This window comes from Cervus canadensis, chromosome 8 (genome assembly GCF_019320065.1).
Source record: "Cervus canadensis isolate Bull #8, Minnesota chromosome 8, ASM1932006v1, whole genome shotgun sequence".
Classification (NCBI taxonomy): Eukaryota; Metazoa; Chordata; class Mammalia; order Artiodactyla; family Cervidae; genus Cervus; species Cervus canadensis.
This window is the reverse complement of record NC_057393.1, coordinates 13,817,832-13,833,546: the sequence shown is the minus strand read 5'-3', so window position 1 is coordinate 13,833,546 and position 15,715 is coordinate 13,817,832. Positions and strand designations below refer to the sequence as shown.

Sequence of the window (15,715 nt, the reverse complement as noted above, 5' to 3'; positions counted from 1 at the left end):
ACACTCTTGTACCCAACTTTCAGATGAAGAAACGGAGCTCTGCAAAGTGGAATGATTTCCTGAGGTCACACTCTGAGAGGGACAGGGGTCATCCCAGGCCTTGCTACTGCCAGGGTCTGTGCTTGCTCAACCTCAACACCCGCCTCCATGGCTTGGACAGTTTTACTAGGGTCTTAAGTCCTCACCAACACCACCCTGGTCAGTTTAAGTTGCAAAGGCTGGTCTCTGCATGGTCTTCTTGACAACACTTGATTTCCTAAAGAAACTTTTTCAACACAGTTTTCTAAAGGGCAGTAGTTAAAAAAAAAACAAAAAAACTAGACAGGAGTTAAGATGTGGAACAGTAGACCAAGAATAGAAACAACTCATGAATATTAGGCTTTAAATATTAGGCTTTAAAACAATACTGTTTTTTGTAACACTATAAAGACCGTTTGATAGGCAGTTCTATTTTTCCTGGATGCCCCGAATAAATGCATTTTGTTTTATCTCAACATGACATTGCTTGTAATTTAAAACCTTCACTCGACTAATCTGAAAAGATAGTAGATTAATTATGATGATGCTAAAATTACCAATAATAATACCCTCAACACTTTCCATATATTGAGTGCATCCAGGTCACTCTCATGTGCATATTATTATATTACCATTTGGGGGGGCTCTGAGAGGTTAAGTAACTCTCTCAAACTTCCAGAGGACAGTTGAAAGGGTCCTGGCACTGTAATTCACTTCTGATATACATTGTATTGTTGCAAACTTTATCTTTTTGAAGAAAGTAATCTAACAATAACTATTAAGAATAAATACACATATACGTTTGACCCTGCAATATGCTTTGAGGAAATCTAATCTACAGGCAGTTTGACTTATGGATTTTCTGCTTCTGGGACAGACAAATAAGGATATTTTTCTCTAGGATTATTTGTCATAGCAAAAAAAAAAAAAAAAAAAATTCTAAAAGAAGTCTTTTAAAACAAGATTGATAAACTAATCAATCATGATTAATAATAAATTAGAGTGTTGATGTGGAGTGGTCTATGATATATTAAGTATCAGAAGCACACTCTCAAGTAATATCTACAGTATGATCTTATATTCGTAAAAATAAAATCAAACCAAACCAAGGCCATGCTTGTATCTGTAATCTAACTGCATTTGTATGGATATGGACAATATCCTCCTGGGTATTAATATGGTTTGTGAATGTGGTTGGAAGATTATTAGCTTTTCCTTTTGTATCTTTCATGGATTTACTTGTTAGAGCAAGCATACATTATGTTGTAATACAAGTATCAAATAAAGAAAATAAGAGGAATGACATCACCTGGAAAAGTCAAGGCTGAGAATTTGGGTTCCCACTTTATAGTCAGAGGATGTTAAAAATTACCTGTGCTCCCATTGTGGGAAAGGTTATTCCCACAGCTAGTCATTTTGAATATGTATTGAGAGTTTTCATTTTTTAAATTGCTAGCTCCTGATGTTGTATTCCTGCACTTGACTTTAGAAAAGAATTTACATGTTAACACAGCTCAGCAATAATATAACACACTGCAATGGAGAATATTCTTCAGTTGTCATAGAGGGCTTGTCTTTCAAATAATTTTTCCTCATGATTTAAACAGCAGATATGGATGGCAGAATAGATAACAGATAGTGAAACGAAGTAGAGGTTTGAATGAGAGCTGTTGCCGAACCAGAATATTCTATCTTTCTAATAAAAAGTAATGCTGATTTAATGCCTGATAATACACTCGATTGAATATTTTTGAAAGGCTGCTAAATAGATTGATTTTCTAATGGACTTTGCTCAGACTTACTCATGCCTTTCTTGTCCCTCAAGGAACATTCTAATTTCAAATGATTTAATAATTGAAATGAGTTCCACTCAGTCTAAAAGTTGTAATAGAACCATCAGTCTCTGTTGAGAGGAGTTTCTGAGCTCTAGGAAACTTGAGGTGAGATTAAAACCCTTTGCGTAGACTCATTCTCACTCTTGATGATCCAGTGCCTTTCATTTGATGGCTATCACAAGACCACTTCTCTTTGTGCCTGTCTCTACTGATTATTCTTGTGGAAGTCTTCAGATGAGAACGCTGGACTCTCACCTACTAATTCTATCATCTGTGTCATTTTGGGGTCTGTTTCTGTTGATTGATTTTTCTCCTCATTATGGATTGTATTTGCTTACTTCTTGGCATGCCTGATAATTTTTGATTGGATGCCAGACATTGTCACTTTTTACCATGGGTAGTGCTTGACATTTTGTATTCCTTTAAATATTCTTGACTTTGTTCTGGGATACAGATAAATTCTTTAAAAGCCATTTGGTATTTCTGGGGTTTGTTTTTAAGCTTTGTTGGGTGGAGAGAAGCAACCTTTAGACCAGGGCTAATTTTTCTCTAGTACTGAGACAAAAAATACCTTTTTGGGTCCCTACTTGATGCCTGTATATTATGAGTGTTCCTCTCTGGCTGATGGGAACACAGACGCTTCCCAGCCAAGTGTGAACTCTGGTGATTGTCCTGCTTGGTCCTATCCTGAGGTTCACCACCCTCTCCCTGACACCTTCTTGAGTAACTTCTGCACATGCATGCACTGATCAGCACTCAGTTAAAGGCTCAAGGGGAGCAGGTAAGTGGACAGTTCTTTCTGTAGCTTTCTCCTTTCTGTGCCTCTGTTTTTTCACAGGTACCCCATCCTTCAAATTCCAGCCACCTTGGCCTCCCCAAATTCATAACTGTGTCTCTTCAACTCAGCTATATTGCTGGACTCATTTGAGTTTCCCCACCTTGTGCCATGGTCTAGGAACTCCAGTGGCAAGCTGGGCCAATCACAGGGCTCATTTTACTTATTTCCCTTCTTTCAGGGATCACTGGCTGAGCTTCCTATTGCCCAAGTTCTGAAAAAAAATTTTTGTTTTGGCATCTTCTCCATTTTTTTGGTTAAGATAAGAAGGTATTTCCAGTCCCTGGTACTGTCTCATCGTTGGAAGTGGAGACCTTAAAGACTCCCAACACAAAATGCCAGGTGGGTCACTCATTCTCACTGGGCTTCATCACTGTCTTATGAACCTGCAGTGAAGCAGTGTCCCTTAGTGGGGCCCTAAAGCTGGAAAGTCTGATTCCAGTCTGGGAATTTTGAACAAGGTTTTGGGTCTGTGAAGAAACAAGATGTCCAGGGAGGCTTTGCTAGTGACAAGAGGTAAGATGGTACCTGCCATGTGGTACCCACAAGAGTTTCTTTAAATCAGAAATCTGTCACCTTCCTACTTGAAATCCTACAATGGTGACCTGTTGCTCCTTTGGTGAAAAGAAACATCCTGGTGCTTGCCCGTGTCTGCTGACTCATCTCCTGTATCTGCCTCTGGCCATGCTGGCTTTCTTTCACTTCTTAGACCTTGCCAGCCTGCCTTGCCACCCACTCCAGGCATATTCTCACCTCTAGTCTCTGTTTATCCCTCAAGTCTCAGCTGTGGTTCACTTCCCTAGACTAGCTAAGACCCCTTGGGGTCTCAGAGCCCTCTGTACTCTCCTTTAGAGCACTTACACCAGTGTGATGACAGGAGGCCTTGTTATCCATGGGTAATCATACCTGGAAAGAGCAAGTTCACTTAACAAGGGAGCCAATATTTCATAGGCAACAGAGGGGATTTAAAAAAAAAAAATTTGGATTCAGACTTTAGCTTGAGAACTGAACCTATACACCATAAAAATAAATTTATTTTAATCTAATTCTTTCCAGTTTTAGAGTCTAATTTCCATCACACATTGTGGTTTTAGAATGAACAAAGTCATGTGTTGATAATTTTGAGGAATGTAGTTTTTAATGACAAAATTGGATAGTGGCATGATACGGCTTCCCTAGTTTCATGTTTCTTTATATCTTCACAACACAAACATAAAGAAAACTGTATTGTTTAAAAAAAAAAAAAAGCTTAGAGCTTCTAAAGGCTTTCCTAAACCACTTGATGACCCAGCCATTCTGTTTTGACCACCAGTTCATCACCTCTGCCAGCCCCCGCCCCTTCCCTTTGTTACCTGATGAACTGTGAGAGACCCATCTGTCATTGGCTTGGCGTGAAGTTTAAGTATTTCTCTCATCAACCTCATAAAATCTTACATCTTTGGTAAACTCTTCAATTTCTCTCTGCAATTTGTTTGCATTGTAATTGAATTGTACTGTCAGATAACTCAGAATGAAAGGAGATGGATCTAAAGTGATGACAACTCTTTGGGCTGTGATAGACTCTGAAACTATATAGATTACTTGAATGGAAACAGCTTACAAGTGGTTGGTTCAGTAATGCAGATTTTAAAATGATTGAGATTATTTTTGTTTTTCTATGAAATCTCATGAATGTGGACATGACTTAATACACACTTAAAGAGTGTGAGATCCTTGTAAAAATGTTCGTGTACTTACTCATATGATGTTTTCTCCCCAGGTGGATATCCACTCCACCAGAGAGGGACCTTTGAACTTCAGGTGCCCAGAACAGTCTTGGCCCAAAGTCAAAGCTCAAGAAAATGTTTGCTGAAAAAATAAATACACCAAAGAAGAGCCAGGAGGAGAGGCGACTGGGTGAAGTTTCAACTTATCAAATCATTCCATTGTGAGTGATCGGAGCGCCTTAAGATCAGAAACATACACTTTGCTGGTAACCATTGGGTGGATTCATTGCAATTCTTTCCTTGTTCTTAAGTAGTGTTTCCTAAGATGAATGCATGACCTAGTTTTTTTTTTTAATAAGTTCCTTGAATGGCTTTTGAGAGATTCAGGCCTTTACTGACAAAGTTCCGTATAGCCAAAAGTATGGTTTTTCCAGTAGTAATGTATGGATGTGAGAGTTAGACCATAAAAAAGGCTGAGCACTGAAGAATTGATGCTTTTGAATTGTGGTGCTGGAGAAGACTCTTGAGAGTCCCTTGGACAGCAAGGAGATCCAGTCAGTCAATCCTAAAGGAAATCAACCCTGAATATTCACTGGAAGCATTGATGCTGAAGCTACAATACTTCGACCATCCGAAGCCAAGAGCCGGCTCATTAGAAAAGAACCCAGTGCTGGAAAGATTTGAGGGCAAGAGGAGAATGGGGCAGCAGAGGAATGAGATGGCTGGAAGGCATCACTGACTCAATGGACACGAGTTTGAGCAAACTCCGAGAGATAGTGAAGGACAGGGAAGCCTGGCATGCTGCAGTCCATGAATTGGAGATGACTTAGCGACTGAAAAACACCAATAACAAAGGTCTATCTCTAGAATTGCTTTTCAGGTCCAGGAAGGTATAAGGTATGTCCAGATAAGGAACCAACATTTTAGCCCCAGACCATCTCTCAGAGGAAATGCAGTGCTTTTGATGATTTTCTTTACTCAGGAAAATGACACTTTGAAATGCTTACCCTGTGGATATGTTAGATTGTCTAATATTGGCCTTTCACCCTTAGTCACATCAGTAGCCCTGATGAAGGAGGCTACTCCTGAAGACACATGCTAGAAGAAGGACACATTTTGATGTTTGATGTTTTACCTTTCAAGTAAAAATTATGCTCCTGGAGGATTCAGCCAGTGGATTCTGTGGGCTTGTGTACACTTAGGCAGTAACCCCTAGGGTTTACATAGTCCAGTTTGTGAAATTCATGCTAATGACTCTTTTCTGGAAAAGTATCCATTTTCCCTGCTTCTCTCCTGCAAACTTATTCCCAGATGCACCAGCAACCTCAGTAGTGAGTCCTTCTAAGCAATGATACTGAAATAGAAAAATAAAATTACTCTTGGCTAATATATACTTTTTATTGCTTCCAGCCCCAGTTCCAAGAATGCAACTTCATGAAATACCAGTTCCATTCAGAGAGCATTTAGAGGGTCATTATGATCTATTTCAATCACTGAAGAAAACAAAGAAAACCAACACATGTTGCTCCTGTTTCCATTTTTTTCCTAGATAACTTTTAAAAAGAAAATCATTGGGTCACTTTCTAGATAAATAAAAATATGAATTTTGGGGTTCTGCAAATTCATAAGATTCATTAAGATTTTTCTTCCTTTTGCAATCTGGGGGCTTTCTCTTCCACAAGGCATAGTCCCAACCCTGTGTATGCATTTTCTGAAAGCCTCACATCCCAGCAGAAAGTTCTTTCTGGATTTAGATTTGATAGTAATTTCCTTTCTTTGCATGCCAGGATCAGTTATAGTTTCTTTCTGGTCAGCTTTTTTCAACTTCATATTTTAGCCTAAGAGTCCAGCAAGATCATAAAATGCTGAAGAAGCATTTTATGTTTATGCTCATAGGTCAGGTAAGCAAATCTCAGAATCTCTTGCCTCGAGGCAAGAAAACTCCAGAGACTCAGCTATGCCTCAGCTCAGTTCAAAGAATTTTAACTGCACTCATGAGTATTTGTGATTGAGATTTAGAATCACAGAATGTGACAGAATTGGAAGGAGTTTTTAATGCTCGTTTAAGTTTGATAATTTAATTGGCTGTCCTCATTTTATAGTGCAAGAACTAGGTGCACCAGAAAGGTCCAGTGACTTGCTGAAGGTTGCACAGTGAGGTGGAGGCAGGGTCCTTGTCTCCTGAGTCATTATGGGATGCCACAAGGTAAATAGTTAACTTCTGCCACATATCAAACAGCTCCAAACTTATTGGCTTAAAACAACCACCAATTATTTAGGTAATGATTCTGTAGGTCAACAATCTAGCCTGGGCTCAGCTGGGTGGTTCTTCTGGTCTGTGTTAAGCATGACTGATCTTGACTGGGCTTGCTTATGTGTCTGCAGTCAGCATATATGTTGGCTGAGGCTATCTGGTTTATGATGATCTCATCTGGGATGGCTGATGTGACTGAAGTTTCTCTCCTTAGGGCAATCGTGAGGTTCCAGGAGCAGCACGGGAGAGATCCCTCAATGTACAATCACTTTTAAAGACTGCTTGTGTCATGATTGCCAATGTCCTATTGGTGAAAGCAAGCCACAAGACCAAGTTCAGATGAAAGGAAGTGAAAGAGAATAATTTGTGGCCACACGTGCTGATTTCCATTTTTGAATTACAGGGTATCTTACAGGCCATGTTTTTAAGTCTCACTTCTAGTTACCTTCTATGACAATATTGACATACAGTCTTTGTAAATTAGGTCATGGGATAGACTCTCAAAATCCAATTTTTAAGTTTCTGGGAGATTGTAATTTTTTGGATAAAATTTTCCTCCTAGAGTATAATCTTAGATGGACACATACATTTTTTTAAAAGCCATTTCTAGTCTCCCAATTTATGATGGAAATATTTTTCAGTCTTCCAACATGCTATTAAAAAGAAATCTAAAATGTCAGTTTATCTACCCCATTATTTTCTGCATAGCTCTAAGAGGCAATGATGGTTTCACCCTTTATATTTTTAGAGCCATTATATGGTTTGTACATGAGTCATGACCTTTTGGGATTTCAAACCCCTTTGACTTCTGTAACACCTGTGGAGTAGTCAGATGTGGGTTATTTGTCCCAACCCAAGAACCTGATTCCATCTACTTGGGGGGATCAGTTGGATGATCCCTGGAGCAGGTGATATGTAAGCTGGCCCTTAAAGGATGAGTATGGTCAGCCTGATGAAAGGCATGGGCATACTATGAAGCATTTTCTAGGCAAGAGGAATTGGTGGTGATCAACATGAGAACTGAATGTGAGTTTTTATGACTGGAGGGGAGAGAGAAAGAGAGAGAGAGGGGGAGTATATGTGTGTGTGTGTGTGTGTGTGTGTGTGTGTGTAGTGGGAGAAAGGGGAGGGGAAAAGATGGATCCTTCCTTCAGCTGGGCCTACCACAACCTGAATTCACCTGGAGGGAATCATTAACATGTGTGAATAAATCTTGAAGAAGAGGCCATCTTGCTAACCAGAGGCCAAAATTCGTGGCCATCTGGTGCTTTCCTCCAGCTGGGGCAGGTGAGCACATCTGAAAGGATTGGAGGGGTGTGAAAAGAGCCTTTTGCTTGATCGGTGAAGGCAGGTTGTGAAAATGCCACTTCCATACCAGTCAACTCTATAAATCTGAGTGCCTGGAAAAGTTGTATTTCCTCTGAGGAATTGCTGCACTTTTGTTGGGTTGGTTTATTTTAATCTGATGGATGCCACGCATGGTTAGACTGTAACTGAATGAAGGTCTCTTTTTTCTTTGGCTGCTAGGAAGCTCAAGGATGACTATTTCTCTAACATTTTAATAAGTAAAAACACTTTATTGATTTTATAAATAAAAATATAATAATTTAAAAATTTAATCAATACAGGGATGTATGAAATAGTATTTAAAAATCACTACAACTATTACCATGAGATGAAAAATATTCCAAATATCATACTATGTTTGTATGTGTATACTTATTTATATCAGTTGATATCCACAAATGAGCTTCTATATATCTATTTATTTCTACTTATTTACCCATGTATCTATCTACCATCTATCTATTTATCTACATGTATAAAAATCCATTCATGAGAAAAAGATCATATGAATTATGCATGTTATTTTTAATATAAAGTCTTAAAGTCAATTTTATTCGAATTTAAAAGAAGGAAAAGAAGCTAAAGGGAAGTGGAAGGAAATGTTGAACTTGAAATAAAAGTTCAAGTTCAACTTGAAACAAGAGATATTCTTTTTCAAAAGATCTCTCTAAGGTTAAGAAAAGAGGTTTTGAAAGAACATGGAGGTTGGAGTAATTGTGATTTTCTAACTGCAAGTTTCAATTTTACATACTATCAGTTATCTCCCTGCCATGAAAACTAAGGACATTCATACCTTCTTTTACTCCCTTTCCCTATTAATTTTTGTAAGTTTTGTAATTATTAACCTTTGAAGACTTATAAAATGTTCACAGTTCACACAGTGATTTAGTATTAATTCTTTATCTAAGTAGACTCTCATGTCTAAGATTCTATTGTCACCACTGGCTCTTTTACCACATGTATTCCATTGTTCAAGTCCTGATTTTAATTTATCTCTCAACTGGCTGGATTTCATAGCCAAGTACAATCGTTTTGTTGAGAAGTCACTGTATTCCATCAATTTTTAAAATGTGTTTTGAAATTCTTTTGATGTCTGAGAATGTTTGCTTTTTGCCTACATGCCTGACCAGCACCTTGGCTGAAAGAAGTACTCTGGTCTCCTTTTCTTTCTTTTTGAAGTGAGTGTCCTTTCACCACTGTGACCTTGAATGTTGCCATGGAGGCCTGAGAGCAGCCTGGTCAATGGTCATTTGCTTTTTATGCCTGGATTACTGAGGACTTGTTACTTCCTTATTGAACTTAAATTACTTAATCAGGACATATCATTGTGTTGAGAATTCTGAATTAATTTTTTTTCTTTATCTCTGGAACAGTACATATTGTGGATTCAGTCCTCCCTGCATTTCAGACAGTGCTATGTATTATCTAATACTTTTTGCATTCATTATTTTTCCATTCCATTTTTTAATTTCTCTGTATCAGGGATGCTAATTACCTGTGGTTTTTATTAATGTTTCTTTCATAATACATTTATGTCTGTCTTTTGGTTGCTATGTTTCTTTTCCCCTTCAGGAAGAATCGCCACAAACTGGACATCACTCATTGCCTAGCTGCTATACCGTTACTTTTTATTTGGCTCATGCTGAGTAGTTCTCTTTAGACACTGGTTTTGCTCTCATGGGGTGTGGCTGGCTTCTTGACTTTCTTTCATTGTACTTGAGGATAGTTTGCTTTTTCCGCCTTGGCTATGTTATTTTTTTAAAGTCAGGTTTATTGAGGTATAATATACATCTAATAAAATTCATCCTTTTTCAGGCATACAGTTCTGCAAATAATGGCAGATATATACCATTGTATAACTGCTGCCACAATCAAGATCTATACTGTTTCCATCCCCTCACCGAGTTCCCTTGCTCCTCTTTGCAGTCAGTCCTCCCCCCACCCACCATTCCCCTCTGTCCTCTGGCCCCCACCCCTGATGTGTTTCCCATCCCTACAATTTTGCCTTTCCTACAATGTCATATAAATAGAATCATAAAGTAAGTCACTTTTGCTCTTGAAACTCCAATACTTTGGCCACCTGATGAGAAGAACTGTGTCATTGGAAAAGACCCCGATGCTGGGAAAGATTGAAGGTGGGAGGAAAAGGGGACAACAGAGGATGAGATGGTTGGATGGCATCACTGATGTGATGGACATGAGTTTGAGTAAGCTCCGGGAGTTGGTGATGGACAGGGAGGCCTGGTGTGCTGCAGTCGATGGGGTCACAAAGAGTTGGACACGACTGAGCGACTGAACCGAACAATTTTGTCTTTCCTAGAATGCTGTATAAACAGAATCATGCTGTAAGTCACTGTTTGCTTATGGCCTCTTATACTTAGCATAATGCTTTGGAGGTTCATCCATGTTTCTTGCATGAATCAACAGTCTTTACTTTCTATTGCTTTATTGTTAATTTTTATTTATCTATTACTTAACTTTTTATTGAGTATTATTTTACTGTATGGATGTACCACACCTTGTTTATCCATTCACCAGTTAATGAATATATGAGTTTTCAATTCTAGGTGATTATAAATAAAATTTCTATAAATCTGCACAATTTTTATTAATGGGTGTTCATATCCTTTGCTGCATTTTGAGGAATGGTGTTTTGTATCGTAGTCACATGTTTCTATCCTGATGCTCCAGTAAAGAGACATCTGAGTTAGATCCCCACTTTTGACATCTTGCTAAGTGTCCTCTCCTGGGCTCACCACAGCCAGTTGTGGGCAGGGGGTGTGCACACTATTTCCTTTACTGGATTATTTTCCCCAATCACCTGTCCAAGAGAGTCAAGGTCCTGATTATATTCCTATTTTTCCTGTTTTTTCTTTTTTTTCAGCAGCATTTTCTGGTCTCCTCCAGTCATTGGAGAGAAAGCTGTGGATCCCCCTTTGGCTGGCTTCACTCCAGATATGACATTGCTAGGGGGTTGCTGGTGTATTGTTGGCCTCCTGCCTCTGGGGCCAGGCAGGTCCTACTGATTAATGAAGCAGAGTGGTGTAAGGCAATAGGGAGGGGAGGGGACTGTAGCAAACCATGGAGCACTAGTCCTATCTTATAATATTTGCAATAGGCAAGCATGTGGGCTAATCTTGCCAGACTTTTTAGAGGGACCAGATATAAGACAATTGGCCAGGTACTGGTTTTGAACACCCACTACTACTTTTTGTCATGAAATCCTACCTTTGGATGAACTCTTCAATGGAAATCCAGTATGTACAGGAGTGGAAAAGCTGTTTTAAAAGTAAACATTCAAAAACTAAGATCATGGCATCCAGTCCCATCACTTCATGGAAAATAGATGGGGAAACAATGGAAACAGTGATAGACTTAATTTTCTTGGGCTCCAAAATCACTGTGGATAGTGACTGCAGCCATGAAACTAAAAGACGCTTGCTCCCTGGAAGAAAAGCTATGATAAACCTAGACAGCACATTAAAAAGCAGAGACATCACTTTGCCAACAAAGGTTCATATAGTCAAGGCTATGATTTTTCCATTAGTCATGTACTGATGTGAGAGTTGGACCACAAAGAAGGCTCAGCACTGAAGAACTGATGCTTTCGAACTGTGGTGGTGGAGAAAACTTGTGAGTGTCCCTTGGACAGCAAGGAGATTCAACCAGTCAATCCTAAAGGAAATTAACCCTGAATAAAAATAACCCTTCATTAAAAGGACTGATGCTGAAATTGAAGCCCCGATACTATGGCTACCTGATGCGAAGCGCCAACTCACTGGAAAAGACCCTGATGCTGTGAAAGATTGAGGGCAATAGGAAAAGGGGACGACAGAGGATGATGAGGTGGCTGGATGGCATCACTAACTCAATGGATATGGGGTCACAAAGAGTTGGGCATGACTTAGTGACTCAACACAACAAAGGTGAGGTTGCTTAGTTGATTTGAATGTGGCAGCCTGAAGCAGAGAACTCCAGAGGTCCCCTTCTTAAAGGCCACATGATTCGTAGGAACAGTTTGGAAACCTTCAGACTAGATTACAGGCAACGTCTTCTTTCCGTGCCCTGATCTCCTCTTGTATTTTCTTCTGTGCCTCTGGGAATAGTCTCTAGCTTCCTAGCCTTGGACACGGTGGCTTTGCACATTAGTTTGCCCTTGAATTAACTTTCAGGCATGTGTGTGCTTTGCAAGTTTGGAAGTTATTTTTGTCTCATGGACAAAACACTGAGTGTGTGTGTGTGTGTGTGTGTGTGTGAATATGTGTATCTGTGAGCCTGGAGATGAGAGCACATCTGTTTTTCGGGTGTTTATAGTCCTGAGAAGGCCAAGTTGATTGTGCAGGGCACATCTTGAGTTAGTGATATTCTAGAACAGAGGTCAGCAAACTACCACCTATGGGCCAAATTCAGCCTGTAGCCTATATTTGTGTAGTGTGTCAGCTGAGAATGGATTTTACATTTTTAAAAATTTGTTAAAATAAAAGTCCTGCACATGTCCTACAAAGTCTAAAAATTTACTATCTGGCTCGTTACTGAAAATGTTTGCCAAGCCCTGTTCTGAAATGTCTTGTCTATTCCCATTTGTTGTTGTTCAGTTGCTAAGTCGTGTCCAGCTCTTTGTGATCCCATGGACCATAGCACACTAGATTCCTCTGACCTTCACTGTCTCCCAGAGTTTGCTCAGGTTCATGTCCATTGAGTTGGTGATGCTATCTAAACATCTTATCCTCTGCTGCCCCCTTCTCCTTTTGCCTTCAGTCTTTTCTAGTATCAGAGTCTTTACCAAAGAGTTGGCTTTAAATATTCTCATTTAGTTTGAACCAACCAGTCATGAGTCTTTAAATAAGCCTCCCGTATAGAATAGAAGGGGTATCAGCAGGCTGCCTTGCTCTGCTCTGAACAAGCTGCTACCGTGAGCTTGCTCCCCACTTCTCCTCCTGACCAGCGTGCTGCTCCCCAGGTGAGAGAAGGCAGCCCAGGACTTGACCGGCCTGGAGAACGGGGGCTGTAGCCCTGCAAAATCTGCGGCCAGGCTGAGCGGCTCACATGTCCCTCTCCAGGCCTGGCCCCGTAGGAGCTGGATTCCCCAGGGAACACTCCGTTGCTGCCACATCGACGTTTAGGGTCTGCTAAACCGGGTGGCTTCCTCATGATTCCTCTGTCTGAGCCATCCTCCAAGACAGTGAAGATTTGGCTTGACTTTATGATTCAGACAGTCTAGTTTTCTCTGAGCCCAGGCGGATCCCACTGACACTCTTCGGGCTAAGGAAGAGGGCTCTGCCGTTGCAGGGGCTCCGCGGCTGTTGCTTCACTTCTAAAGTCTGGGAGGGGCTCTTGGAAGTCATTCCAGCCAGTCGTCTACCCTGAGTGAACCGTTCCGCGTGTGCCTCCCAGATGCTGGCTCCAGCTGCTGCTCATGGTGTCCGAGAGCACAGCTCCTCTCCAAGTCCAGAGGAAGTCATCAGCGTCATAGTCAGTGACTCTAGATAATGGGCACCCTTCTTGGTTCCAGTGGGCCAACTTCTGCTCTGGTCAGATGTCTTGGGAGCTCCTTGGGCGCTGCCTTGGGCTGAGGAGGAGTGCAGGGCACTGAGAGTCAGCACATCCCCATTCAAATGTGGCTTCAGCCCCAGCCCCACCGTGATCTCGCCAAGTTACCGTCTTCCTTCGGGACTCAGTTTCTTCATTTGGAAAAGGCAAAGTGAAGTCGCTCAGTTGTGTCCGACTCTTTGTGACCCCATGGACTGTAGCCTACCAGGATCCTCAGTCCATGGGATTTTCCAGGCAAGAACACTGGAGTGGGTTGCCATTTCCTTCTCCAGGTGGAAAAGGCAAAGGTTGGGCTGGATCCCCCAACCAGTGGACAGACCTTCTAAGAGGTTTTTAGTTGGTTTTTTTTGTTGTTGTTGTTGTTTTAAATACTCTATTTTTATTTTAGAAAATGGTTGTAAATATTTTCTGGCTCATCTGGCGGGTCACCGTACACCTGGACATAGCCATAAAATTTTAGTGCCTAACTTTTGTGTTCAAGAGGACACTGAGTCAATCAGAACTATGTACTTCAGTTCTCATGGGCTGATGAGAGAAAGCGCAGATGTGGCTGAACATTTGTATCCACCGAAGGCCCACGATGTTACGGCTTTCTATGTCAAGGAAGGTTTTTGCAAGAGTTAGAAGAAAAAGCTGAGTGGGGGAATTGAGTCATCACACAACACTCTTTTCATAGCAGTCTTGCCAAATGCAAACAAATCTGTACACGAGCAGCGCATCCATGCTGTGAGCAGCAATGGCTCTTCAGCAAAAGCAACATCGACTGCATTATTTTAATGCTGTTCATTTTAATGTTAATGTTTCTGTCATTTTGTTGGCATTTAATCCAAGAATGCTTTTTGGTTTTCCAGTTGTGTAAGAGCTAAAAGCCTAAAACATTTATACCTAACTTTATATATGTGTGTGTGTGTGTACTACTATAATAAAAATAATTTAAGTCAGAGTTGGGGCCCTGTGGACACTTTTTTCCCTCTCCAAGTGTCATGCACTTTACCCAAGAATCGATGGTGTAATTAAGGGTCTTTGGATTATGTCTGTAAAGGGCCAGAGAGTAAATATTTAGAATTTGTGAGTCGTATTATCTCTGATGCAACTTCTCAGCTCCGAAGTTGTAGTGCACACGCAGTCATAGATACTATGTAAAGAGATGGGCGTGGCTCTCTTCCAATAAAGCTTTATTTACAAAAATAGGCAGCAGGCTGGAGTTGGCCCTCAGGCCATAGTCCGTGGACCCCTGGTCTACAAGATAACCGAGGCATCTTCCTTCTCAGATACTTAACAGAGTAGTCTTACTCAGGAGGTGGGTTTTCTCTGGTTTCTCAAAAGACCCTCCTGGTTTCTGCTGTGTTCATTTCCTGGGATGCTCCAAGGAGACTTGCTGACAGCCCAGATCACAAGGGAGATTCCTTGCTTTGGCCGTGGTTTCCGGGTCCAGCTCCGGACCCCAGGGTCAGTTGAGATTTCACCGAGTCTCCCCAGGGGACTGCCTCAGCACCTTCGTGGGGGAACGATCCCCACTCCCTGGCACACATACCTTGCCAACATTTGGAGGCTGTTATCAAAATAATCCTGTAGCCCAACCTTATGAAGCTGGGCCCTTTTATCTTTCTTTATAAATCACCCTCTCCCTCCACTTAATCCTGCCTGGCCCACTCCTCTGAACTCCCTCCAATCTGTCTCTAGTGAGATGCTGGGCTCTGCGGGCTGCAGGCAGCCAGGTGCGGCCTCGCGGAGGCTTCGGGGAGAGGGAGGGGTCTCTCTTTCATCTGCAGGGGAGGAGCTTTAGCTGCAAATCCTCACACCTTTTCTCTGCTCTTGCTGAATGGAACCCAAGTAGGTTATTTATTCAACATTCTCTCCGCGTTTGTTTATTGAGCTCCCCACTAAGTGCCACGCAGTGTGCCAGGCACTGGAAGCACAGCAGGAGATGATGGCAACGCCACGCTATCTTGGGATTGACATGGATTGGACGGACAAAGACACAGATCCCTACATATTTTCAAAGTGCTATGGAAGAAATCAACCAGGGTTGAACTGGACAACAGGGCAGCAGAGTACAGGGGCTTTTGTCCAGACAGAGTGGTTGAGAAGGCTCTCCAAGGAGGTGACATCCTATACCTAGGCCTAAAAGATGCAAAGGAGTCAACCACTGGGCCATTGGAGGGAGGAA

At 41.2% G+C, this 15,715-nt stretch overlaps 1 long non-coding RNA gene across 1 annotated transcript in view; it reads left to right on the top strand.

Annotated features, from left to right (window-relative positions):
- The window catches only part of LOC122446736, a 32,502-nt gene extending 27,436 nt beyond the window's left edge, over window positions 1–5,066 (top strand). Inside the window, exons 3-4 of the long non-coding RNA XR_006270989.1 lie at window positions 2,870–3,030; window positions 4,448–5,066. This is a non-coding gene — a long non-coding RNA (uncharacterized LOC122446736). The remainder of the gene's footprint in view (window positions 1–2,869; window positions 3,031–4,447) is intronic.
- Window positions 5,067–15,715: the final 10,649 nt, after the last annotated feature.